General features: G+C 43.0%; 1 protein-coding gene and 2 long non-coding RNA genes across 3 annotated transcripts in view; 1 reads left to right on the forward strand and 2 right to left on the reverse strand.

Annotated features, from left to right (window-relative positions):
* ZNHIT6 (zinc finger HIT-type containing 6) overlaps nt 1–26,331 on the reverse strand; it is a 111,518-nt gene that overhangs the window by 22,121 nt on the left and 63,066 nt on the right. The window lies entirely within an intron of this gene.
* On the reverse strand, nt 392–24,868 carry LOC147578142 (uncharacterized). Its single transcript, XR_015254839.1, has 2 exons — nt 22,571–24,868; nt 392–2,190 (listed from the first exon to the last, which is right to left on the reverse strand). It is a non-coding gene; the product is annotated as an uncharacterized LOC147578142 (long non-coding RNA).
* On the forward strand, nt 2,295–4,668 carry LOC147578143 (uncharacterized). Its single transcript, XR_015254838.1, has 3 exons — nt 2,295–3,048; nt 3,946–4,031; nt 4,411–4,668. It is a non-coding gene; the product is annotated as an uncharacterized LOC147578143 (long non-coding RNA).

The raw sequence follows: 26,331 nt of genomic DNA on the forward strand, positions 1-26,331 counted from the left end.
AGCTGGTAGAGTCTGGAATCAGCTTCTTGGGAACAGAAGTTCCAAGAGTCAACAGTAGCTGGCAGCAGATAACCTCTCTAGGCTGGAGGATGGCACAATCCTGGACTGTCAGTGCCAGAAGCGATCTTAGAGATGGCTCCAGACTGAGTTCTTTGAGTTTCACGTGAGGAAACCTAGGTCCAGATGGGGTAAAAGGCTGGTCCAAAGTTACACACCTGGTTAATGGCACAGTTGGGAGCAGAACCGGTGAGCTGACTTTCATTCCCCTGCCTCAGCCGTTGTGTAACCCAAGACCAAAATAGTTGGGGGTCAGAAAGAAGGGGAAAAGGTATGAGCTTTGAGATCCATTAGTAATCCTACCATTAGACACACAGTGAACATCATTAGCCGGTTAAACTTGCTAATGTCTTTAATGTGAGAGGCGATATTTATTGCACTAAGGAAATGATGGTACAGTACCCACTTGCCAGACACTTTTTTCACGTTTAGGATTCTAGCAATAATACATATATAAAACGAGATTTACACATTTCCTGTCTAAACACATACCTTGACCATTCTATTATGTACACTGAATGAGTGAACATATGTCCCTTAATTTTGTTAGAAAAAAACACTTCAATTGAATTATACACAGAATGATGACACAGTTTTATGGTGTGTAGTTTAAAAACAAAATTGGTTAGGTCCCCCTTCCCTTTTCCACCATTTATTCGTTTTTTAAAAAGTGACTTCAGTCATAATGAAGGTGTTAAGAAAGAGGCAAAGACAAAAGTCCATTCAATCAGCCCTACGCATGTCCTAACAGGGTGAGGAACAGTTTGCCCAAGTGTGGAGTCCCCGGCTTGGGGCAAGGCCCCATGCCCATGAAAAGCATGGGTGAGTCACTGTATTTTAGATGCTTCTTTCTGAAGGCCCTTCGAGGAGCTGAGAGAAACTAGAACACTCAGGTTGAGGGAGGATACAGACTTTTTTCTCATCGTTTCCTAACATAGGTTAGAACTTCAACAGTCTAGAATGCTGAAAGAAACCTCTTGTATTCTATTCAAGGCTCATGAATGATATACTGTCATAGCCATTTAGAGTCTAGAAGGACTTTGGCAATCACCTAATCCAGTATCTTCATTTTCCAGATCAGAAAACAAGACGCCCAGTTAGATCCAGTAACTTGATAAAGGTTCGCGCAGGTTCTCAGCGTCTTCTGCCAACCTCTAGTGCGTGTACTCGAGAAAGGGGCTGGGGGTATGGTGTGGCAGGCAGCCTTTCAACAGGTCTGTGAATCTTCCAGAATGCATATGCAAAGTGCATGTGGAGCATTTTCCTGGCAGATTTTGATCTACATGAATTAAACCTGAATAGTTCAAGGAAGATTTTAAAACATTACAATTATAATCATCCTCCCTCCCAAAGGGTTCATTCAGGGTAGGTAGCAGGTGTGAGCACTTGGGAGACGAGTCTTCTGTTCTCTCAGAGGTGCTGAGGCCTATGCTGACCAGGGCTGACAACATGAAGGTGGGGGGCGGGGTTCAAAACCACATGTTGAGAGGGCTGCACTGTTCCACCCGACGGTGTCGCCAACTTGCTGAGACTCAGGAAGACCTTACTGCTTGCAGGGGGTGACCTTTTTAATTCCCTTGACAGCTGAGGTATACATTTTTCAGCAATTGTCCAGTCTGATGACAAATGTACACAAAACCAAGTTTGGCCAGCACGGAACACCCCTGGCTTCCCCAAAGCGCTCCAAACTTCAAAGGCCAAAAGATAGCTTGATGACTGAACCCATATCCTTGGGGCATAAATGCGACTGCCTCACCACTCCCTAATGGTGGCTACCATTTACTGAGCAGTTACTATGGTGCTCATGACCTGTTACCTTGTTGTCTCTCAGCAAGAGCAATGCACAGTAAGGGTAATGTTCTCTGTTTCAGAGACCCGGAAGAAAAAAAGGTCAGTCAGGGCCCAGTAACTTGCCCAAAGTCACCTGGCAAGCAAGTGGCAGATCCGATTAAACTTCTGGCTGTCTGACTCTTTCCCTTGCTTCCTGGGTTACCACCCAAGTAGGTGGACCAGTATCCCAGTTATCGTCAGGAGCCCTCCTTAATTCCAGTATTTGCCGTGCATGCGTATGACTTCCTTCAATTTCTCTGCACATTTCCACCAAATAAAACCATATGCTCTTCCATAGCAACACTGCAACACAAACATGGTGTAATCTTTATCCACTGCAGTATACAGCTTGAAAAGTTATTAAAAAAAAAAAAAAAAGCAAAAAATGAAATAACCCCCAAAACAAAACAAAAAAAACCTTTCACCAGTACACAGCTGAACAGAATCCCACGGTGACAAATACAAACCTACACACGGTTCTTTCCTTTAAATCTTTTCTTCTCTTTCCTTTGTAATGCTCTTAGAACACAAACTGAGTTGCAACACTTGTGACTAAGAAGGGGCCCGATTCAGTGATCCTTGGGCCCTGGGCGCGGGCCTCCTGCAGGACAATGGCCACTGCCCAATGCGTGAGCGCCAGTCCCCGTCCAGAATCTCCTGCGGCTGCCCCCTTGACCCACGCGGGGACCCTTGCGGAACCCAGAGTGGCTCTGGCGACCAGGCCAGGTCGTGTCCCCGCGACGCTCCCCGCAGGACAGCGTGTGACTGTGGGGAGGGGGCGGTTTCTGCCCTGCGGGACCAGGGGACGGGGCGGGCGGCCAGCCCTGCCATCCCCGCGCTCCCTCCGCACTCCCAGGGCGGTGCGTTCCATTCCATCCTCCGCCCCGAGCCTCCTTCGGCACGCGAAATTCGCCCCGTTTTACAAATGAAAGCCTCCACCCTCCCAGAAGACAGCAACTTGCCCTAAGTGACTGGCTGGAAAAAGAGAGCGGAGGGATTTGAACCCAGGACTTGTGTTTCCTTTTACTCTACCTCGCGTGGCGCCTGGCTGCCAGGGTGCTGGGGAACCCATGTGTCTGTGGTGACCTGTGTGGTTACTCCGCCCCGGTTGCGCCTCCAGGGGACCCGCTGGGTTTGGAGGCATCCACTGGAGTGATTCAGGTAAAGGCGGTCTGTCTGCCGTCCCTGCTTTCCCCTTGGATTCTCTTCTCCCCAGAGCCCTGGCTTTTTTTTTTTTTTTTTTAAGGCTTTCTAGGTCCTGACAAATGCAGAGGCCACAGAGACGGAGACACCTCAATCAACTAGTCAGGTGGGGTTGTGCCGTGATTTGCTCCTGTTCCTATAGGAGGTCCAGCACTTACTAGCTGAAGGGGGAAGGAATGCACCAGGTAAATGCCATTTTCCGGGTTGCACATTCAGGAACCAGAGAAGCTCGTTATGACCGGGTGCTAAAACCTGAGGAAATGTTCCTTGGCTGCTTCCTCACTGGACTCGTGCTGAAGTACCTGATGGTCTACTAAGGCGGTGGGTAGGAGGCTGAGGGACAGCCAAGTGGGGATAACAAGAACACCTGTCACTTCTGGAATACTTGGTAGGTGCTGGGTGCTCTGAGAAGCTCTTTATAATATTTCATCCTCACAGACCCAGGGGGCAGGTAGTATTATTCTGCTCTAACCCATGAGACATCCAAAGCTTTCAGAGGTAGTCTGTCCTGTCCAAGATCCTGCAGTGGCAGAGCCAGGCTCTGCCCAGGGCTTCAGACTCCAGAGCCTGTGCAGGAGTGACTTCCTCGTAGAAGGGGTGGGGACCACTCACCGGAGATACTCAAATAAGTGCACCAGGAGAGACCAGGTTATGCCTCAGACTCTCAGGCAGAACTTGAACCAGGTTTACGATAGGAAAAGGGTGGGAGGGGGGTGGATGAGGGTTGAGAGGAGAGGGAGTGGGAGTGTGTGGGGAGAGTGGGAACATCCCTGCTTCTTGTCCAAATCCAAAGAGAGGATCCAAGGTTCCAGTCAGGAAGGCTCTTTTTTTTAATCAATTGTTTTTTGTTTTCAGAACTAAGGTGGAAATGACCCAGTGAGGAAGGAAAAGGAGCACAGGCTGCCCTAGTCACACAATTAAAACATATATGCTGGCCAAAGGTACATCACTCCCCCACCCCTCCTTCCAGAGAGAGAAAGGCCCTTTCTGACCTAGAAGCCTATTAAAGCATTCCACTGGGGAATACTCTGACCCTTCTGAAGGCACACTGTGAGAACTTTGTTCTTTAGAATGTAGTCACACAAAGGGTTTTGTGCAAATACCGAGCTATTATTCTATAAATGCAAAGAAGCATTAGGGATGGGATGTGAACAAAAGCTGGACAGAGGGTGCACGCCCAGATGCTGTCTTGGCCAGGTTGCAATTTGAATGATCTAATGTTTTCTGGCTCCTTCTTGCTTTGCTTTTCCAATTTGGTTTGAATATTTGCATTACTGTATTATTTTCCCTGTACAATTGCTGTTGTCTGTACACAATTAGGTCATCTTCATAGCTGGGTGAGGAGACGCTGAGATGAACTACAGACGTGAGATGAACTATATAGCTGGTAGCTGGTTCCCCACTGGGATGTGCATTCAGATCCCCATCCTTGTCAGTTCCAAAGACTCTACCTGCACCCAGGATCTGAAAGCTTTAATGTGGGTCATCCGACCAAGTGGAAAGAACCACAGCATCCCTTTGTAATGGGGGTAAGCACATCCTGTTTCTATAATTTTCGGGTTGACTTGCTGATCTAATCATGCCATTCCTTGGGCCAAATCTAGCCCTGTATTGTAATATTCCAGACAAAAGAACAGACTATTTCCTGGTGGCCTGTGGCTTTTCTGGTATGTGGAGGGTTTGCTGAAGTTGACCCTGAGCAAAGGAGAAGGAAAGGGAAGTAACAGGGTGAAGAGGAGGGGCAAACTGCCCCTATAGGTGAAGCTAGAAATGCATATAGATGTTCAAGCCAGTGTAGAGGGTGAACGTTGACCTAGGACTTTGAAGAGAGATAGAAAGGCAACCCCAGAGGAATGGAGGCTTATTTTGCAGATGAAAGCTGATTTGGGCCATGTTCACAAAGTGCTCTGCAGTTCCTCACCAGTATAAAATCTCACTGGTAGACATTCCACTAATTCAGCTTGCTCAGCTATCTGGAATTTGTGTTTCTTTGGGAAAGGCCAGTGCTACATTTTATGTTTGTGCTCCCTTTAAAATAAGGTTGGGCTAAACAAAAGGAAAGGACGGGCTGTGATTAAAGCCACTGGGGAAGCCCCCTGCTCTTAAAGTGCTTCATAATCAGACTTGACCGTACTTAGCTCACTGAGTGCCCCATTCTGGCAGGACCATCTCTCTGGCTCAGCCTTCTCATTGTTTCCTGCTTGCTTCCTCTCTCCACTCACTAGATCTGAATCTATGACATTGACCTCGTTTCTCCTCTCTTCTTTCCTTTTTATCCAAATAACTCACACATCATTTATGTACTAGATATTTGATCACCTTCTGTGTCAGATATGTTCTAGATGCTGGATTTTATAACCAGCGATTGAGGACTCTCTGCTCTTACAGAGCTCAGTCTAAAGAGGAACACCGCCGATAACGTGTGATGGGCAAGACCACTTCAAGCATTCAAGTGGCTGAATTGTGAGGCAGCTAAGACTCCAAGAGAGGGCATACCTTACATCTGGGCTCTCACAGATGGCTGATGACAGGATTAGAACTAGAGAGATCATTTGAAGCCTGGCCTTCTGCCAGTACCTCCTTCCTGAGGCTGCCTAGAGCCCCACAGTCAGAGTCTTTTCTGGTTCTTTCTCATCCAGTTGCACATAGTTCATACTTACTCTTCTCCCAAGAGTAAGCTACTCCCATCTCAGAAAAGCTCACATTTGTCACGTAAGCCAGATATCTGCCCTAACTCCAAGAATTGACGTGCTGATAAATTGAGCTGATAGACATAAAAGTGCTTTGAGAACAGTATGGCAATTCAATTCTAAGTACTGAAGCTACTATCAAAGTAATACATTAGTTCAATTAATAAATCAGTAAAGGGATTAATCACTAATCAATACTAGGTTCTGTGGGGGTGACGCTATCTTCATGTATATAGTATTGCCCTTTCCCTAAAGGAATTTATGACAAGTTGATGGTACAAAGTTAAAGAGAAAACTAAGTAGGCATTTGCAGAGTGCTTACCATGTGGTTTTCCTTACAGTATCTCAAATAATCCTCACAATAGTCTATGATATAGGCATTATTTTCTTCAGTGTATGGATGGAACGCCCTCCCCCAAATCCTGTCTGTTCAAGCACAATATAGCATAGGAGCTAAAAGCCCTGGATCAGGACTCAAACTGCTTGAATTCATATCCAGGCACTGCCAATTACTGGGGACATGACTCAAAATCTTTATGCTTCAGTTGTAAAATCGAGATGCTAAGAATAGCACGTATTTGATGATTTCTTGTAAGGATAATGTGACCATACATTTAAGTACTTGCCACAGTGCCTGGTCCAGAGAAAGCCTGAGATAAAAGTTAGGTATTATTATTATCCAGCTCCAACACGTTTTTATCTGCAGACTTTCCAGAACCCCCATTAGAATTGGTCTCTCTTACCTCTATATCCTCATATCACTGTGGGCATGCCTCTCAGCATATTTTTATGTGTACCTGGTTATTAGTGTCTGGCACAGAAAAACCAATAAAAATGTTGACGGTTGGATGAATGGATGTTTCTGTCTCCCAGAACTATATCACAGTTCATAGAAGGCAGAGTATTGTGTTTCTAGCTATAAGACAGAACATCTGGATATCGTAGATAAAATATAACAAATATACTTTTAGATGTACAAACTCTCATGCAAATTAGGGAGGTCCTCACAACACACCACACACACACACACACACACACACACAACACGACTGGCATTCAAAGTGGTCAACTGCCACTGGATCTTTGCTGCTTTGGAAAGTCTATCTATCCAAGTGACTTTAAGGCTTGGTTTTGGGGGCTTTATGGGAGCCAGGAGACCAAAGTTAGTGTTCTCAAAAGAGGGAGTGTTGGAATAGAGAATTCTGCATACAAGTGAGACTCACAGAGGGACAGATATGAAATAAAAGGATAGATGAGAAAAAAGCCTGCCTATCTACAATGAAAAATGAGAAACTTCATCTGTCTTGGCCTGGACTTGTAAGATTTTATTTTATTTTTTTAAAACAATCCTTAATTTTTAAAAATGTTTTATTTATTCTTGACAGAGAGAGAGAGAGACAGAGCATGAGCGAGGGAGGGGCAGAGAGAGAGTGGGACACAGAATCCGAAGCAGGCTCCAGGCTTTGAGCTGTCAGCACAGAGCCCGACGCGGGGCTTGAACCCACAAGTAGTGAGATCATGACCTGAGCCGAAGTCGGACGCTCAACTGACTGAGCCACCCAGGTGCCCCGAACTCGTAAGATTTTAAAACACAGTCTTTCCTTCACACAAGTGGAGGATATGAATTTAGACTATCTCCATGGTCTGGGAGACTTCAGCTGTAAAATTAGTTTAAATTGTCCCCAGGTTTGTAGCATACCAGGGTAACTGGCACAAACAGATCTTCTGTGGAGAGATAGTTCCAAAGGTTTCACAGGAGTCTAACAGATAAAGTCCTACTGAACATGAGATTACAATTAAAATGAGAAACCACACTAAGAGGCAGGCTACCATGAGTGAAAGCCAGTAGAAATCACAATGAACAGAATTAGACATTATATAACAGTTACCATATACCAAATATAAATTGATTAAACTGTTTAAAGCAATAGAAAGGGGAAACGAAAGAAGAATAAACACAATCTAAAAAGACCAGGGGTGGGGCGACTGGGTGGCTCAGTTGGGTGTCTGACTTCGGCTCAGGTCATGATCTCACGGTTTGTGAGTTCGAGCCCCGCATCGGACTCTGTGCTGACAGCTCAGGGCCTAGAGCCTGCTTCGGATTCTGTATCTCCCTCTCTCTGACCCTCCCCTGCTTGTGCTCTGTCTCTCTCTCCCTCAGAAAGAAAATAAACATTAAAAAAAATTTTCTTTAAAGACCAGGGGCACCTGGATGACTCAGTTGGTGAAGTGTCTGACTCTTGATTTTGGCTCAGGTCATGCTCTCACGGTTCATGGGATTGAGCCTCATGTTGCATTCTGCACTGACAGCACAGAGCCTGCTTGGGATTCTCTCTCTCCCCCTCTCTCTGCCCCTCCCCTGCTTGTGCTCTCTCTCTCAAAATAAATAAACATTAAAAAAATAAAAACAAAAAAGCCAGGCAGAATTGCGAAAAACACTAGCTACTTCTGAAAATAAAATGTAATTATTAAAATTAGAAACAGTAAATGAGTACAAGTAGAATAGACACTGATAGAGAGAGAATTAGAGAACTGGAAGATAAATCTAAAGACATTACTCAGGCTACAACAAAAAAAAGAGAAGGCAAAGAAATGGGAAATGAGATGTTAAAGAGGTCAGGAATAAAAAAAAAATAGAATCTGAGAAAGGCAGTATTTAGAGAAAATAGCTAAAATATTTCCAGAATTAAAGAAAAGAAGTAGGCTTGTTTAATCATTGAATCAAGGCATCTGGCAAGTGTCTGGTATCTAGTACATGCCCAATACATGTTTGTTAAGTTGAACAGACACATGTCAGTTTTTATTTAAAAAATTCACCAGAGATACAGTTGTGAACAAAATAGACAAAATTCTTGTCTTTATTGACCTTGCATTCTGGATGAAGAAGACAAATAATAAGTAAACAAATTAATACTTAAAATACTTTTTGATTATAAGAAGTGAGATGAAGGAAGTAAATATATCTATTTAATAAATATTTTGAGATTGGATTTCATCGAAGAAGAGAGACCTCAATGATAAGTCAAGTGAAAGAACACATCCTTAACAAAGTATATAGCAAGTGCAAAGGCTCTGAGTGAGGAATAATGTGGCATTTTCAAGGAAGAGAAAGAAGCCAGTGTGTCGGGATCAGTGAGTAACATGGAGAATGGTATGAGATGTAATCTGAGAGGAGGGCAGGAGAATGGGAGTTTTTCCTTTTTTTCCCTGAGAGCAGCAGGAAGACACTGGAAGGTGTTAAGTGTAGGAGCAGTGCTGTCTGTCACCTTGGCTACTGTGTGGTGTGGGAATGGAGTGTAGTGGGGGCAAGAATGGAAGCAAGGAGCCTACTTAGTGATTTCAGTTGTCCAGGCAAAAGATGACAGAAACTTGGACCAGGATGATGGCCGTGTGTATGGAGAAAAGTGGTTGGATTTAGCTATTTTTTTGGAAGTAGAAACAGTGTATTTGAAGTGATGTTAAAGGTGAAGGAAAGAAAAGGAAGAATCGGGCAGGATTCCTATTTTTGGATTGAGCAACTAGGTGAAGAGTGGTGCCATTTTCCAAGATGGAGAAGAGTAGAATAGTAACACTTGGGTGGGGGTGAGGTGGGAACACGAAGCAGGAGTTCTGTTTGGGGCATGTTAAGCTTGAGATACCTATTACACCTCTAAGTAGACAGCTGTGTATGAGAATATGGAGTTCAGGAAAATGAGCCCCAAGCAAAGGACTGGTTGAATTTTGAGACATAGGTTTCCTTCAAGATCTTCCTATAACATAGGTTTGGACAGGGGTACACACTGGAGACTGACCACTTCCAGCTACAGACTCTGTGGGAATAGTCACTGTAGCTCCAGAGTTCAGTCAGGAGAATGTGCCTGCCCAGTGCCCAACCCAGCAGTAGAGCTTGGAGTGTTCCAGGCCCATCTAAACCAACTGCTTTTGGTAGGGGCTACAGTTTTAAGCCAGTATGCTTTCTGAAAGATGCCAAAAGACTGAGTACAGAAAAGGCTCGGTGACAAACCCAGGCAGCTCTTGTGAGAGGGAAGGTGGAAAAGTCATCATATAATCTGGCTCCCACCCACTCCCACCCACTAGCTCAGAGCATTGTATCTAAGAGATCCAAGGGAGTAGAGTCAAGACTATGACGCATCAGGAGGTACAAAGAAAAAGGAGATCCCAGCATGAGGTAATGACTGAAAAATGCCATAGCCCATTACATAAGCGAAAGTGAAACCTCTGAGGAACAAATAAACAAAGGGTATCATATTGATACAAAAATACAAGAAGCTCACTCTGTGGTTGCTGACACACATCATTGTGGAAACAAAACCATGTCCAAAGCGACTATGGTTCAACTTGGAACCACATGACAGGAGCTTTAGGAAGTTCCAAAATAATCAAGAATAACTTGAACAAAGTAGCATTCTTCCCCAGGCTTACGGTTTTGGGGGAAGGGACAAGCATCCCTCTGGAAAGGAGGGACAAGAATTCAAGGGGTCAAAGTGACTCAAGGTTCCACTTGAAAGAAGGAAACTACTGCAGCCTTGGAAGAGGACAGTAAGAGGAAGAGGAATGTCCATAAGCTGATGGACATTAGTCAGGATTCAGCTTTGAAGTTCACGAGACTATAGACTATACTTTTTTTCTCAGCCAACGTCCTCACTATGTATGTATATGTATATATCTATACTCACTGAGAAATTTGTCTTTTTTCATTGCTCAGGAAAACCAAGACTATTACTTTAATTCTGAACCGGATCATGTGCACTGGCCATTAGGATCACTTTGCATTGGCCACTAGGAAACTCAGAACCAAATCTGCACCCCACCCTTACTTATTAAGTACATAAATCATTAGGTAGCATGTAGCTTGTGTGGCAGCCTCACTCCTGGCTCAATCTTGATTCTATATCCTTATTTTTCTTTCATTCCCCATTTTCTGATTTAAAAAAAAAATAGTGTATTTCACATACAATGTGTTTTGGAATAAAGCACAATATAAATAAATAAACTTTCTGCCCAAACAAGGCAGCATGAAAAGCAGGCACCTGGTGGTATTATGACATCTCAGTGAGCCAAAGAGGTTCTAATTACTGTCTGTTAGACACTCACGTCAGAATCATTAAGTTCATTAGATAGACAGGAATCTTGCTTCAGCCATAAACAAGATGACAAATTAAACGTTCACGAACAAAAGAAGGAGGTATTCAAGGCAAGAAGGGCAGCGCCAATAAAAACAATCAAATGCGCAATTCCAATTCCTGTAGGGGTTGATTTCCACCCAGCCCAGGGTAAGGCCAGGAGCTCCTCTGGCCTGCCTGGGTGGTTCTCTTACAGAAACTTGGCTGTATCCTGGGTATGGTTGGTCCCTCAGCTTCTACCTACTAGGATCGACCACACTCTTGTCTAGACAAGTGGGTCAAAATCTCTGGAAAGGTTACTTTGCTTGGTTTCTGATTATTTTTTTTTTTTACATTTTAGTAGCTTTTATTCATTTTTGGTTCTTTTAAATTGCCAAAGTTACCCAACTTTAAGTTATAAAAGTAATGCAAAAGCAATGAACATTCAGGTAACACCAAAGATGTAAAATATAAAATCAAACTTCCCTTTCTCTCCCTCCTATTCCATTGCTTCCCTCCCCCAGTTCACCAAGCGTAACTGCCAGTAACTGTTCAGTATGGACACTTTTGGATCTTTTCTGTGCACATTCAGACATATTTACATATATATATACATACACTCATAAAGTCTATGTATAGCTTTATGTTTTTTAAAAGCATTTTTAAATTCACATTATTCTGTAACTTGTTTTTTGCAATCACTAAAATATTTGGGTTCTACTTCTATTACCTACCTACCTACCACATTCTTTGTATAATGGCTTCTGAATGAATCATGAAATCCTAGTAAAAATACACCATCATATATTCAGCCAATTAAGGAACATTTAGGTTGTTTCTAATATTTTGATAGTACACATTAATGTCATAGTAAACATTCTTATACTTGTATACTTTTGCTTTTTTTTTTTTTTTTTTCTAAGAGGAGAACTGCCGGGTCAAGGATATGTACGTGTTAAATTTTGATAGGCAATGCCAAATTATCTTCCAGAAAGACAGACCAATCTGTGCTTCCAGCAACTATGAAAGAGTGCCCTTTGTTCACATTCTCATCAACAATGGATATTGCCAGTTTTTTAAATTTTGGCAGAACTGATTAACAAGAGCTTGATACTTATTTTGATTTGTGTTTGTCTGGTCAGTAGTGAGGCTGATCATCATTTTTAGTCTTTCCTTTTACTATGGCTATAATAAAAGACAAAGTTGAAGGTGTGGTTTTTGGTTTATTTTTTTTAGATAGAGATAACCAATCAAAACAGTGATATTTTGAGCTACTGATCCCTGTAAAGATCCACATATGAATGTTCCACGTTTCCATGTTAGGAAAGTTAGTCATAATTAAATTCCCAAGGTCAAATTGGACCAGATGTTTATTCTGGGATTCATGTAATGGCTTTGGCCAAAAGCATTACAAAATGTCAGAACTGTATTCTGATAATGTTCCCTTGTACCACCATTATCACACTGTTACATGTAACAGAAACAACTCTGTTCAAGTTATGGAAAAATAAATTTATTAGACGACTACTGGGAGCCCACCACTGAGCTAATTAATGGACGACTGGGCCCCAGGAATATCATAGTGGTTTCGTAGCTAGCATGGTATGGCTGGGAGGTCACCTCCATAGAGCCAATGTTTCAAATTTCTTGATCTCTGTGCTCAAGAGACTAATTCTAGGGAGAAAGGATCTTATTGGCTTGACTTGGGCCTCAAGGGAGGAAAGCCTCTTCATTATAGTCCCAACAGACTGAATCTAACAGGAAAGAGATCCTTCTTCAAAAGGAAACTGCAGTACTGTAAGGAAGTGAAATGGATGCTAGTCAGCTGAAAACCAAACAAACAAAACTATCCCCTACACTAAACTTTACAATTGCCGTTTCTTCCCTTCACCTTGTAAATCTGCCCAGTCCCCACGGTCACTACAGATAATCTGACAGACAGTATGCTCCTCACATCCAAAAGGGGAGCCCTTGGAGCAGAATAAAGGAGACCATCCTATTCCTCATACTTTGTGCAATGCTTGTTCAAGAACTTTCCCTTTTTCCAGCCCTGGGATTAAAATATTTAAGTCTTAGAATAAGAACAATTATCCTGAGAGGTTTTAATATTGATCTTCTATCATTCTCCCTTCTCCCTGGGTTATCCTTAAATATATACAAATTCTGTTTACTCATTTATTCATCCAGCAATCACTATTTATAGAGAGCAACCTTTTGTTAGACATTGTTCTACGTGCTGAGGGAACAGTAATGAAATGGAAAGACACGGTCTCTGTCCTGGTAACCGATGAGGGAAAGAGTAAGCAAGGTTGGAACGTGGACTCTGGGCTTTATCTGAAAAGCAACAGAAAGTTACTCAAAGGTTTTGGGCAGGCAAGAAACATCAGATTACATTTTTTTTTTTTTCAACGTTTTTATTTATTTTTGGGACAGAGAGAGACAGAGCATGAACGGGGGAGGGGCAGAGAGAGAGGGAGACACAGAATCGGAAACAGGCTCCAGGCTCCGAGCCATCAGCCCAGAGCCTGACGCGGGGCTCGAACTCACGGACCGCGAGATCGTGACCTGGCTGAAGTCGGACGCTTAACCGACTGCGCCACCCAGGCGCCCAGATTACATTTTAGACACACCGTTCTAAAATGGTATGTAGAGAGAATGGGCTGCAAGTGTTAAGACCAGAAGTCAAGACAACAGACAGAGGACCAAGGAAGCAGCTAGATAAGAAAAAGCAATAGCCTGGACTAGTTTGGTGGCCAAAGAGATAAAGAGATATGGACAGAATAAGTAAAGAGATATTTAGGAGGTAGAATGAACAGGATTAGGTGATTGAAGGGTTCTAAGAAAGGAAAGAGACAAAGATAACTCTTGTATTTCTGGTATGAGCAACTGGATGACTGATGATGACAATGGATAACCCAGGAGGAGGTGGCTAGAGGCAGGTGGAGAAAAGGACAAATTAGCTGTGGGTCACACTGAGTACATGTGTGATTCTCATGGCAAGTTAGCTATCTGGTTTGCAGCTCAGTAGATTCAGAATATGGAGTTACTGGTGGGCATTAAGTCAAGGAGTTAGAAGACGCTGCCCAAGGAGAGGGGGTAAATTAAACAGAGAGGGTCACCAACATTGAACTCATAGTTTAAATAAAGAAACCCTGGAGTATGCTGATTCAATTGTAACTTCTGTGTCCTGTGGAGGACAACATCAATTCTTTTCTGTTGCAGTTTATTCTACTGTGTGACAACAGCCACCTCCTTCATTTGAGGAGATTAATAACTTAGGCAACACTCCTGGTAGACCTGCCATTTGGCTCAGCTCAGTTCCAGCTTGTTTGGAGAGAGAAGTGTTCCTCATCATGCCATATCCTCACACAGATTGTCCAGGTAAGTAGCCCACCTTTGGTTCAAGGGCTTACAGATTTCCAGGGCCAACGGACCCAAGGCTATACAGGCTATGGGTTGGTGGTGGTGGGATGGTGGGGTCCACCCTTGAGGACAGCCCAGCCCTGACTAGGCCCCGCCCTGCTACTCTTTTCTTTGGTCCTCACGGCAGATTTGAGGATTGAATTCCTTCCACACAGTGTGGTCCCAGTTACCCCTCTCCTGCCTCCCTCCCTTCCTCACTCCAGTGAGGGCTGGGCTATCCAGTCACTGGATATGGAAAAACTGTGCATTCCACCAGATCCTTTGTGTTTGTGTTTCTGTTTCCGTCTGAGGTACCAGCAAGACAAGAAGAGAAAAACACACAGGAGCACATTAGGTGGAGCTGGGATTCTGCTACACATTCAGATGACAGGTCACCTATAGACAGATGATTCAGGGATCAACCTGGAGTTCTTAATACAACCAAGAAGAGACTCAGAAAGCTGGGAATATGGGCAAAAGATCATCTTGAAAACCACACACAGTTGTGGTAAATAAATGCACAATTTAAAAAACGCATTTACAAAAATATAGGGGTCTCCAGTCTAGCCCTCGTGAATCCAAGGAATTGCTTGAACCTTGTTGGCCTAGCCTATGATCCCAGCTCTGACCGCTGTTGCCCATGAAGGCCTCAGTGAATTCCTCTTGGAGCCTCCAGACTTCCTTGGCTGGTAACTTGTTCCTCTTGGGACGGTTTCGCCTGAGTTGAGCGGCCTGGCCCCCAGCTGTGTGCCGGCCCTCTCTCCGGTAAGAGGAAACGCTTTCAGTTGAGTCCATTAACACAAACATTCAAAAGCAAACATTAAAAAGCCACAGATCATGTTCACATAAATAAAATAGGATTGAGGAAAGCTTCACCCCAAGAAACCAAAGGGGTGTTTAAAAAACTGCCCTTGCCTTCCAAGTAGGCAGGCAGCAAAGCCACAGCAATTCCAAAGGCTTGTGTGCTTGGTAGAGCTGGGTGGCTGAGGCCACAGACCTTTGAAGAGGAAATGCCATCCCTGGGACAGGCAGGCAGCCAGCCCCTGAGTCCTGAAAGTACCAGAGAAAAGCAGAAAGCAGTGAAAGGGAAGGAGAGGCACAGTGAAGAGGTAAAAAAGGGGAGGGAACAGAGCGAATAAATGGGGAGATTCTTCCCACTAGGGTCCCCACGCCCAGACCAAAGAGCCACTACACAGAGCAATTCACTGTGCCCCAGAGACGAAGTCGGGGCACGGACAGTCCTGAGCGGCGGGCACAACCCAGGGTGACTAAGGCTTTGAGGAGGGGAGTGTGTCGTCGCTGAGGGGTGGAGAGGGGTGGTGGTGTCTGGGCTGAGAGATGCCTTTGCTTTGAAAGCTTCAGAGGAAATTAACTTTACAAGGTACCTCCCTGTCTCCCAGAGTTATTAAAAGGAGGGAGCAAAGAAGAAATGGAAAAATGGTAATACCTCAGGAAGGGCTATGTGATCCTAACAGAAGGAAATGAGAGGAAGATTAAATGACGAATGTGCAACCTCCCCTTTGGGGAGGAAGAGCTCTGAATGTGACCTTGTGCAAATGGAAAAGAAACACAACAATGTGGCAAAGGGAAAACCGTGCATGCGCGTGAACACACACACACACACACACACACACACACACACACACCAGCTTTGAATATCGAGAGATAAATGACTAATTAAATACTGTAAAACCTCCAAGTAAAAAACTGTTAGTACCCTTGTCTCAAGAAGGCAGCACTAAATGCTACAGGAATGGCAGCAAGTGGGGGAGTTGGCGTAAATCAGGGGGTCACGAGAAGGTATAAATCTGGGAGCCTTTGCCAGTCTTAACAGTGGGGCCAATAGATGGAAAGCAGGCACTGACTGCTCTTTTGTTGTTGCTGAAGGAAAATAACCCACTACATCTAAAAACTCTTAAAAAAAAAAAAACAAAAACAAGGAAGCCAACTGAAGCCATCTATTTCACAGGGTAGGAAGCCAGGTGTTTTCCTGCATGTTAAAAAACTGGGATTTAAATTTTTAAAACCCTCCTGCCTGACAATAATCCTCAGATCAGATGAGGCCACCCTCGCCCAACTCTGGTAAGCCCCATCAGTGTTTGAAAGCACAATCCTTAGACGCTTGTGCCTGCCCAGACACATGCATCCAGCAACTTCTTTACATTCAAAACTGCATTCAGGTAGGATGGCAAATCGCAGGTTGAAAAAAACAAACAAAAAAACCCCCCACATTAGGGGAGACACAACCCATCCACTGTTCCTATTCTGTCTCTGTATTCCTAAGTCCTTTAGTCCCTCAAAGGCCCTTAGAATGGCAACTCTAGAAGGACTTTGATACTTCTGGAGAGGACACTCAGAGTGGCCTCCTAATGGAGGAGACACTCCTGTGCCTTCCAGATAGCACTATGTTTAGCCCGCCGTGAAGCAAACAGCTCCAGCTGGTTTCTGCTGGCTCCTTCATCAAAGCTGCTCCCCAAACCTCTCAACGCTCCCAAAACAGGAAGCCCTAAGAAGGTTAGGAATTTTCTTTACCAAACTAATAGAGTATCCTGATTGAAGTACCTCAGGACAGAAACTGACCAAACCAAAGCATTCGTGGTCATGATGGACAGCTCCTTTCTTCATGGAGAAAATAATTTTTATTTTCAATTTCTTCTAATTATTTTGTGTGTATCAACAGAGTTAGAAACAACCATAGCCACAGTACTGAATGTTTATCATGTGCCAGATGCTATATATGTGTTATTTTGTATAGTTCTGATAAGCCTGAGATGGGTACCATATTGTTTCCTTGTTAATTGAGGCTCAAAGAGGCTGTATAGCTTGTGAGAGGATATACAACTAGTACACAGAGTCAGGGTTTGAAATGAGTTCTTTTGAAATCCCAAACCAGTTCCTTTAATCAGTATACTACATTGGCTCCTAGGGCCAAAACTAGGTTTATTTCTGCAGCAGGGAAATAAAGGAAACAAGGAAACAAGGAAAAAACTCCATGTCGAGACCTTTGACTAGTGTAACTCAATGTCCTGTTTCTGATATTGACCAGCAGGGACATTAGGTTGACAAGGCTGGGCCACTATATTTAAAAAGTTGAATAATCTAAATAATCTTTGTTATTCATTCATTTATGTTAAATCCATTAATGTTTACAGTCTACATCAATCTCTTGGATATTAGATTCTATAAGTTCATAATTTTATTCATTTGCTACATTTTTATGTATCCTGAAACTACTTTTGGTAAGTGTCAAGGGAAGCCCTCATGTTCTAGTATTCTGTTTTTTAATAAATTGCTGATAGAATCAAGATAAAAACATCAATAGACTGGAACGAAAAGGTATAAGAATAAATTATAGGTCGTGAACTAAGCAAGGTTCAGTTAGTCAGCCTGTTGACTACAGAATGATGGTTAAAAAAAAAAAAAAAGATGGATGCTGTCACTCAATGGTCAACCATGGGATGTGGTAATCTCAGGCTGCCTTAATAGAAACATAAGGTCCAGGACAAAGGTGGGATAACTCTGATGTAGTCTACACTGCATACATAGTAAGTCATGTTCTAGACACACAGGTTTAATAACAACAAAGACATTTGAGTGTTAAATCAAAACAAAAATGATGAGAAAATAATTGAGTGATTCAAAACCACATTCCATGAAGTGTGTGTGTAGTGTGTGTGTGTGTGTGTGTGTGTGTGTGTGTGTGTGTTGAGGGAGAAGTGGAGTGGGGGCAGAGTAACTGACTTGAACATTTGAACATAAGGAGTGGATTCAGGGGAAAGAACTGGAACCAAATGGAAAGAAATTTCAAGGGGCTGATCGTGGCTCAGTATAAGGGAGAATTTTCTCTCAGAACTGCCAAAATGGAATGTGCTGCCTCCAATGGTGATAAGCTTCCCATCCATGGGGGTATTCAAATAGAGGCTGAATGACCACTTGTGAGAGATGGTGTGGAGGGAATTCAGACATTGGAGGTGGGCAAGGGTGGGGAAGCGACTCCATGATCTCCAGGATCCCTCCCAATTAAAGGATTCCACACTTAATATCTCTCACCCTTCATTCACCATCTGGGCAATCCCTAAAAAAGCCATTAATCTCTCAAAGCTTCAATTTCCCCTTCAGTAAAAGCGTTACATAAAACCTGTGAAATCACAAGTTTGATGTGAAAATGCTATTTATATTTTACTAGGATTCACATTATCATTATATTTGTGAAAATAAAAATATTCATGAGTCAACTAAAAGTCACCTTGCTTACCCTCTAAGGCATCTTGGAAGGCCTTGGATTGATCTCTCTCTAATCCTTTTGGGTGTCAGATCCCCAGATTCTGTGGTTCTGCAGACTTCAATCACACATTGGAGGTGACTACAGGGGAGAGTGGTTTGGAAAAGATGTCAAGCTGTTTCAAAAAGATGTCAAGCACATTTGAACTTCCTCACATTCTATCACTTGGGAAACTTTTGTTACTGTGGCAGTTGAAAATGAGAGGAAAGTACTCCAGAAGGACTGCAGAAATGACAGGTAAATGTTAGTAGGATGATTCTTCAGTTCTGCTTCTAGCTTGATTCTCAGGCTGGCTCCCCTTGTGGACCATGGGTACAGCCGTTCTAAAGCTCACATGCCATAAGTTAGCCCAGTGAGGAAGAGAGATTGAGTTCTAGCATTCCTAGTACAAATCCAGGGGCTCATCCTGAGATGGACTGACATGCCCATTCCTGAGCCAATTACTTTGGCTGAGAGGGTGGAATGGGGAGGAGTATCAATCCCAGCCAAACCATACAGCTGAGAGTGAGGAAAAGAAGCTCTTGAAGGAAATGTGGGGTATCGGGTAGAAGGACTAAGCAGTTTTGGACAGTCCAACCTCTGGCCACCTAACATCATCCCACAGCTTCCACACCTACAGGCCACATTCCCTTCCCGAAGGGAGATAATATAAAATCTCATCCAGTTACTAAAGCTAGATCCAAGTCCAATATTTATGTCAATGTACAAATCATGTTAAGTACCTCTTCATGGTTTAGTGATCTGTGGGTAAATAATAAGCCTAACCACACCCTATATATAATAGAAGAGAGAAAACAGAACTCCAATAAAAATTCCAAATTGCAAAGCAGAGAATGTAAAACATCCAGTGGCCATCACTCCTCATAACATATTATAATCTTTTGGGACAGAAATGGCAAAGACTCCCTATATCTTGCAGTGAAGTGAAGGTCAGGGTTGCCTTAATTTCATTCTCCAAGAAGATCTCCCTTGTCCATTATTTCTGTAAAAGAACCTCTTTAGAGGACCACACAGCTTTAGCAGCCACTGCTGGCTGGTGTAACACTGGAGTGTGTGTGTGGTGGGGGATGGGGTTCTGAGGACTGATTTAGGGATTGGGCAATTGATTTTGTCATTGGGGATTTCTCTGATACAAATCTTCATGGGTTTAGTTGGCTCCCATCTGTGTGTTTTTGGTTGTGATGGTTAATTTTATGTGTCAACTTGACTGGGCCATGAGTGCCCAGATATTTGGGCAAACATTATTCTAGATGTTTCTGTGAGGGTATTTTTGGATGAGATTAACATTTAAATTAGAAGACTAAGTAAAGCAGATAGCTCTCCCAATGTGGGTGGGTCTCAGCCAAACAGATGAAGGCCAGAGTGGAACAAAAATCCTCTAAGATTTTCCCTTCCTTAACCACCTTTGAACTGGAACATTCCTTCAGACTTGAACAGAAACATCAGTTCTCCTGGGTTTCTAGCTTGCTGTCTCACCTCGCAGATCTGGAATTGCCAGACTCCATAATCACAAGAGGCAATTCCTTATAATAAATTTACTTCTCTCTATATATATCTATATATCTATATATCTATATGTATATATATCTATATATCTATATCTATATCTATATCTATATCTATATCTATATCTATATCTATATCTATATCTAGATATACCCTTTTGGTTCCGTTTCTCTATAGAACACTGATTAATACACTGGTCAATTCCATGGGTTAGTAATAAAAGTAGAGATCTAGTTGATTAATAGCGTTTCATTTACAGCACAGGTGTGGGATGACTGCAATTATTGGTTTCTGCTTCCACACTGGCCTCTGTTTGGGGGCAATACAAAGCAATGATCTGGAGAGGGGAGGAACAGTTACGTTCCTTTGTCAGAAGGCAACACACCAGCTGCATCTTTTCAAAAGGCATAGCTATCCCTTTGGATAGGGTGGAAGGCTTTAACAAGAGGATTCTAGAAGAGGCTTGGGAGATCACACTTATTCCAGGTAATCTTTCTTTATCGCACTTTTCCTCCTTGTTTTGCTCAAACTAACTTAACTGTAGGAAGGAATCTGGCTTTTCCATTTAGTCAAGAATCCAAACTACTGAGCTCCATATACTTGGTCTGCCCATCACAAGCAGAAAGGATTTCTTTTCTTTTTTTTTTTTTTAATTTTTTTTTAACATTTATTTATTTTTGAGACAGAGAGAGACAGAGCATGAACAGGGGAGCGGCAGAGAGAGAGGGAGACACAGAATCTGAAACAGGCTCCAGGCTCTGAGCTGTCAGCCCAGAGCCCGACGCGGGGCTCGAACTCACGGACCGTGAGATCATGACCTGAGCCGAAGTCGGACGCTTAACCGACCGAGCCACCCAGGCGCCCCATGCAGAAAGGATTTCTTATAGCAAAGAATTTCATTCTTTCTTTATTTTCAGAGGCATTTGTTTCAAAGTAAATCTCTTTCTTGTAAGATTTACAAAGCTTCAACCTAGAATCAGTGCATCCTACAGCCTGAACTTTTTGTTCAAGTCCCTTAATGCTACAGCCCAGGAAGACATATGGACTGAGGGTCCCAATAGACATTAGACAACTATTACAGTCCCACAAAGAGTTGCCAATGGCCAACTACAGAAAAGACTTCAATACCCTTCAATACCCAATGTCCTTCAATACCCATTTAATTCTCCTCCTTAGTAAAAAGATCCACAATTTTTAGTCACATCGCCACTCAGAGTAAATACTTTCTTCCATTTCCTTGTAACTAGGTGTGGCCACAGGGCCAAGTTCTACAAATAGGATGTCACAGAAGTGCTGTGTGCAACAGCTATAAAATATCTTTAAAGGGAAAGTTAAGATTATTTTTCTTTTATGGACCAATGTAGTCCTTACACTGTAGCCTAGGATAGAGGTTCTCCTGTCTTGATTCGGCCAATTCCATAATCAAGGGCCTATAACTTGCCACACTTCATTTCCTAGTTTCAAATTCTGATATAGTTGACAGAAAACCCAACTTACAAATACTTGAATAAGGAAACAGAAAAGGAATGTATTGGCTAATGCATCTGACCACTCCACAGGGATAGATGGCTTGGCTTCAGGCTGGCTCTCCTTACGGAAGCAGAACAGGCTAACCCACTTTTAGCCTTACATTTTTACAGCACGGGAGAGTCCATGCCCGGCCTGTTCTGTAGCTCCCTCAGATTGCACCAGCTTAGGCCACCTGCACAGTTGGAACCAAACATGCGATCGCACTCTGATCTCTTCAGGCTGATGAAAACCCACCCAGGAGCTAGGGCTGGGTTTAATCCCATCCAAACCAGATGGCTGAGAACAAAGGGGAGCTGGTAGTTTCCAAGAAGAACTCAAGGTATGGTTACCAGAAAGAAGTGGGGGGTGCACGTTGGAGAGCAAACAACAGATTTTCACTATACCTTTTAATATAATCCATACTTGTACCATCACTTGGCCTAAGCTTTCTAGATTCATTACTGCTCTTTGGAGGAAGACAAAATGGGACTACTGGAGATTACAGATGATAATGAAGTACTTCTGCGTGGGCTCAATTATAGAATTTCAAAGCAAGTACTTTTTGATCTGTGAAAGGAACTAAGAAAGAACTTGCTTGCCCTCTCACTCCTAAGGGGCACCTGAGTTTGGTAGGAAAAAGAGAATCCGATTGCTTAGGGGAAAAAAAAAAAAAACAAACCAAACCTCACAACTGCTCCTCTTTCCACTTAGGAAAGTGAGAAAAGAACATCTGGATCCTGTTCTCCCTTCGACTATCCATACACAGGTCAGCCACAAACAGTGGCTTCCTTCTTGCAGAGTCCCATTAATTAATTAGCTGGAAGACTGGATGCCCGCTCTCGCTTGGCTTTCCTCACCACCCCAAGTTTTCCATTTCCAATGCTTAGAAGTTTTGTTTGTGAGGGTCCAAATGTGGCAGGAACTATTTACAGGCTCCTAAGCTGCAGTAGCTGCGGAGGCCAAAGATGTTGGCTGAACAACCGACCAACCTTTCCAGGGAGAGATCTGAAGCAGAGAATGTGAAAAAACACCTTCCAATCTGTCAGGAACATGGAAAAAGTTGCTGTCTCTTCTGTGTTGGCGGGGACCCTGAAGCACAGCATCACAGCATCTGGTCAACCAACCACCGAAACTTCAAAACAGAGATTGGACTCTACTGTTTTTCTTTAGGAACACAGAGCAGCAGTCAGGAGCAGGACCACAGGGCTCTGGGAAAAATGAGAAGTTACTGGGCTTTGGAGACCATCTTCACCACAGATTCATACCATATGGGCTTAACCTAGAATCGACTGTTTGAGGGGCCAACAGAAATCATGATACCAAGAGGTGGTGTGACCGTCTCTTCTCACAGTAAAAATAACTTAGAGTGCTTAGCAGAAACCTGGGAGAAGGGACATTTTTCTGCAGTAAAAAGCAAAACCACCACTTGATAGTCCCTGCATTATCTACCTCAGGGAGGTAAGAAATTTCCCTTTTAAAAATCACATGGTTTAATGTACTTCCCTCTCCTTGGTTATATGGTTGAGAGCATGGAAAGTGGCTTTAGTTCTATGGAATTAAGAGTTAACACGAAAAAACAAAACAAAACAAAATAATTAAAATGCACACTTCCCTGTTTACAAGGCCTTTCATTTGCTGCTCTGGTCTGTTCACGGATTTCCTCCAACCATCCCATTTCCACTTCTGAAGCCAATTCCCAACAGGTCCCAAAATTATACTTCCTCTGTGGTTGTCCTGACTCCCCAAGTCTATCCTGTCCAGAGGCAAGCCTCAACAGCTCTCAGCTGGGAGTCACCAGAACGCCCAGCACATGCTCCCCCTGCAACCTGACATAAAGTCAATGTGATAATCACTGACAGTTGCCTTTGCGTCCTTACATCCTTTCCCCGTGGGACCCTTACCCAGGTAGTCCTGGGGAGCAATGTTCTCTGAGGTCTGCTGCAACTGCTTTGAGCAGCGCTCAAATGAGTTGCGTACAATTCACAATTCATAATGGACAGTAGAACAGACTTGATACCCAGACCCTGGAATCCACTGAAAGAAACCGGCATTAGCATGAACAGCCGGTTTGAAACAAACTGAAACGATTGAAGTTTTTATGCCCAAACCAGCAAAATATGTGAGTAACATGGATGAAATACCCAAGAGGAATTAAACACACGGGGAGAAACTTAGCCTGCTGTCCATCATTGAGGAGAAAAACCTCCAAGAAAAGCAGTTTCACAAATTGTAAAGAAACTGTCCTTTTCCAAAAAATGTTAAAAGTAGTCTGATCACCCAGACGGAGCCCATGGAGGCTATGTGGCCTAAAAGTTAAGAATGTGACCTCTGAAGCCCACCTGGCCCTGGTTTGAATCCTTGTTTACCTATTTCCTCTTCATGTGACTAATGTGTTTGGATCTGTTTCTTGCTCGTATCATACGAAAGGGGGAAGATGGTAACACACCTAATTGACTCTAGAGCCCACACTTTAACATCTCTGAACTCTTTAGTCTTAAAATAGCTTTTGGCCAGGCCACAGTCACGATGCAGTTGTCACTGCCTGTGCAAATGTGGACTTGGTGGCTGTTTCTGGTGGCACAAATGGACAACTGCAGCCTTTCAATATTTTGGTTCATAAATCATTGTCCTGATTGTCGTGAAGCTTCAGGATGCCTTACCCAGTTAATTTCACTTACGTTTATCTTTTTATATGAGCATAGAATGATATAAAAATTTATCTCAATACCACATTACATCAATTCTACATTATTGTTTCATATTTCACCATCTCAAGTCAGGATGTGTCACACAGTTAATAAAGCTGTTTTTCGTTCTTGGTGGTATACAAAATAGTGTGTCGTACAAATTGATGGAGTCTTAGATTTGTTGAAATCAAATGCCTAAAAGAGCTCTTTATGTAAGTATAAACATTCTAAATTGAGTTCTTTAAAAAGCACTAGGTCATTAATTTAATTGGCAGCATTTTTTTTTTCTTTCTTAAAGTTACATAAAATGTACATCTTACCATTAATGCATTTTAGATTCAAAGAAATACAGCAGTACCTATTTCAGGATTGTGAGGATTCAATGTTAACAGTTATGTTTACAATAGTGCCTTGCTCATGCTAAATTCTAGGTTTTTAGCTCTTAATATTTATCATCCTATCAGTCAGGGTTTTTGCTGTAGATTGAAAGAGATCAATCTATAAAAATTAAAAATTTTTATAAAATTTTCAAACTAGAGTGCTTTCCTATTCCTCCTACCTCATCTCAATGCCCAATCTTTTTTTTTTTTTTAATACGTATTTTTTTAAATGTTTACTTTGAGAGAGAGAGAGAGAGAGAGAGAGAGAGAGAGAGAGAGAGAGAAAGAAAGCACAAGCAGGACAGGGGGACAGGCAGAGGCAGAGGCAGAGGCAGAGGGGGAGGGGAGGGGGAGGGGGAGGGAGAATCCCAAGCAGGCTCCACACCCAAGCAGGCTCCACACTGTCTGCACAGAGCCTGATTGGGGCTCGAACTCACAAACTATGAGATCATGACCTGAGCTGAAATGAAGAGTCCCAAGCTTAACTAACTGAGCACCCAGGTGCCCCTCAATGCCCAGTCTTTATTGAGGGCTTACTTCATGACTGAAACTGTGCTTATGTTCTCACGCAATAATCAACCACAGGCTTGGCCTTTAAGACTAGAAGAATTTCAGCAATAATTAAATAGAAAGATAATCCCAGGTGCAGAGAGGAATCAAGTGAAGGAAAATATCCAAGCTCTATCATTTCTCATTTAACAATTTGACCTAAGAATAAGCTTTAACCTCTCAGTCTTGGGTTTTCCATCTGTAAAATGGATTTACAGTAAATCCCATTAGCAATGCTATCAACACGACCACTTCCATTCTCCACCTAGCCTCTGTTCAAAAGTGGCCATGTGGGCTCAAATTCTTAACTCTTGGCGAAGAATAGGAGAAGGAAGGTGAAGCTGGGGAAGAAATTCAGGCTGTTTCAGAAGTGGGGAAGCAGAGGGCAGGTTAATCTCACATAAGGTTGATGAAACAGGCACTGACTACCTAGATTTTTGGACTCATTCTGTTATCCTAGAAGGACAAGTCAGATACAGGACTGACTCAGAACTGTCTCATTGACATTTTAGCCTGAGTGGACATCTGCCACCACATGGTGCCAAACTACAGAATGGACTTGGGACTCCAAAGTTAGACAGTAGTGGGCGCCTGGGTGGCTCAGTCGGTTGAGTGTCCGACTTCGGCTCAGGTCATCATCTCACAGTTCATGAGTTCGAGCCCCGCATCGGGCTCTGTGCTGACAGCTCAGAGCCTGGAGCCTGTTTCGATTCTGTGTCTCCCTCTCTCTCTGCCCCTAACCCACTCGCATTCTGTCTTTGTCTCTCTCAAAAATAAACATTAAAAAAAAAAAAAAGTTAGACAGTAGGAATTCCTGGACAGCTAGGTATATTAGCTCACCTGTCATTTCTTTCAGCCTGCAATAATACAAACCCATGTCATGTTACGGAATTTTTTGTGCCCCCACTTAGAGCAGGGCTTTACTGTCACATCTACTTCACTGGACTGTTGGGAGAAATCTTAAATGCTGATCCAAGCACTTAGTGCTTGGAATAATGCTTGGTATTTTGTAAGCTATTGATACATGTTAGCTATTACTCTTATTATTAATAGGATATTAAAAACATTTAATAACTGGGGCATTGGGTGGCTCAGGTCATGATCTCATGGTTCGTGAGTCCAAGCCCCGTGTCA

The sequence above is a fragment of the Puma concolor genome, chromosome C1, assembly GCF_028749965.1.
Source record: "Puma concolor isolate L17-30 chromosome C1, mPumCon1.1.hap2, whole genome shotgun sequence".
Classification (NCBI taxonomy): domain Eukaryota; kingdom Metazoa; phylum Chordata; class Mammalia; order Carnivora; family Felidae; genus Puma; species Puma concolor.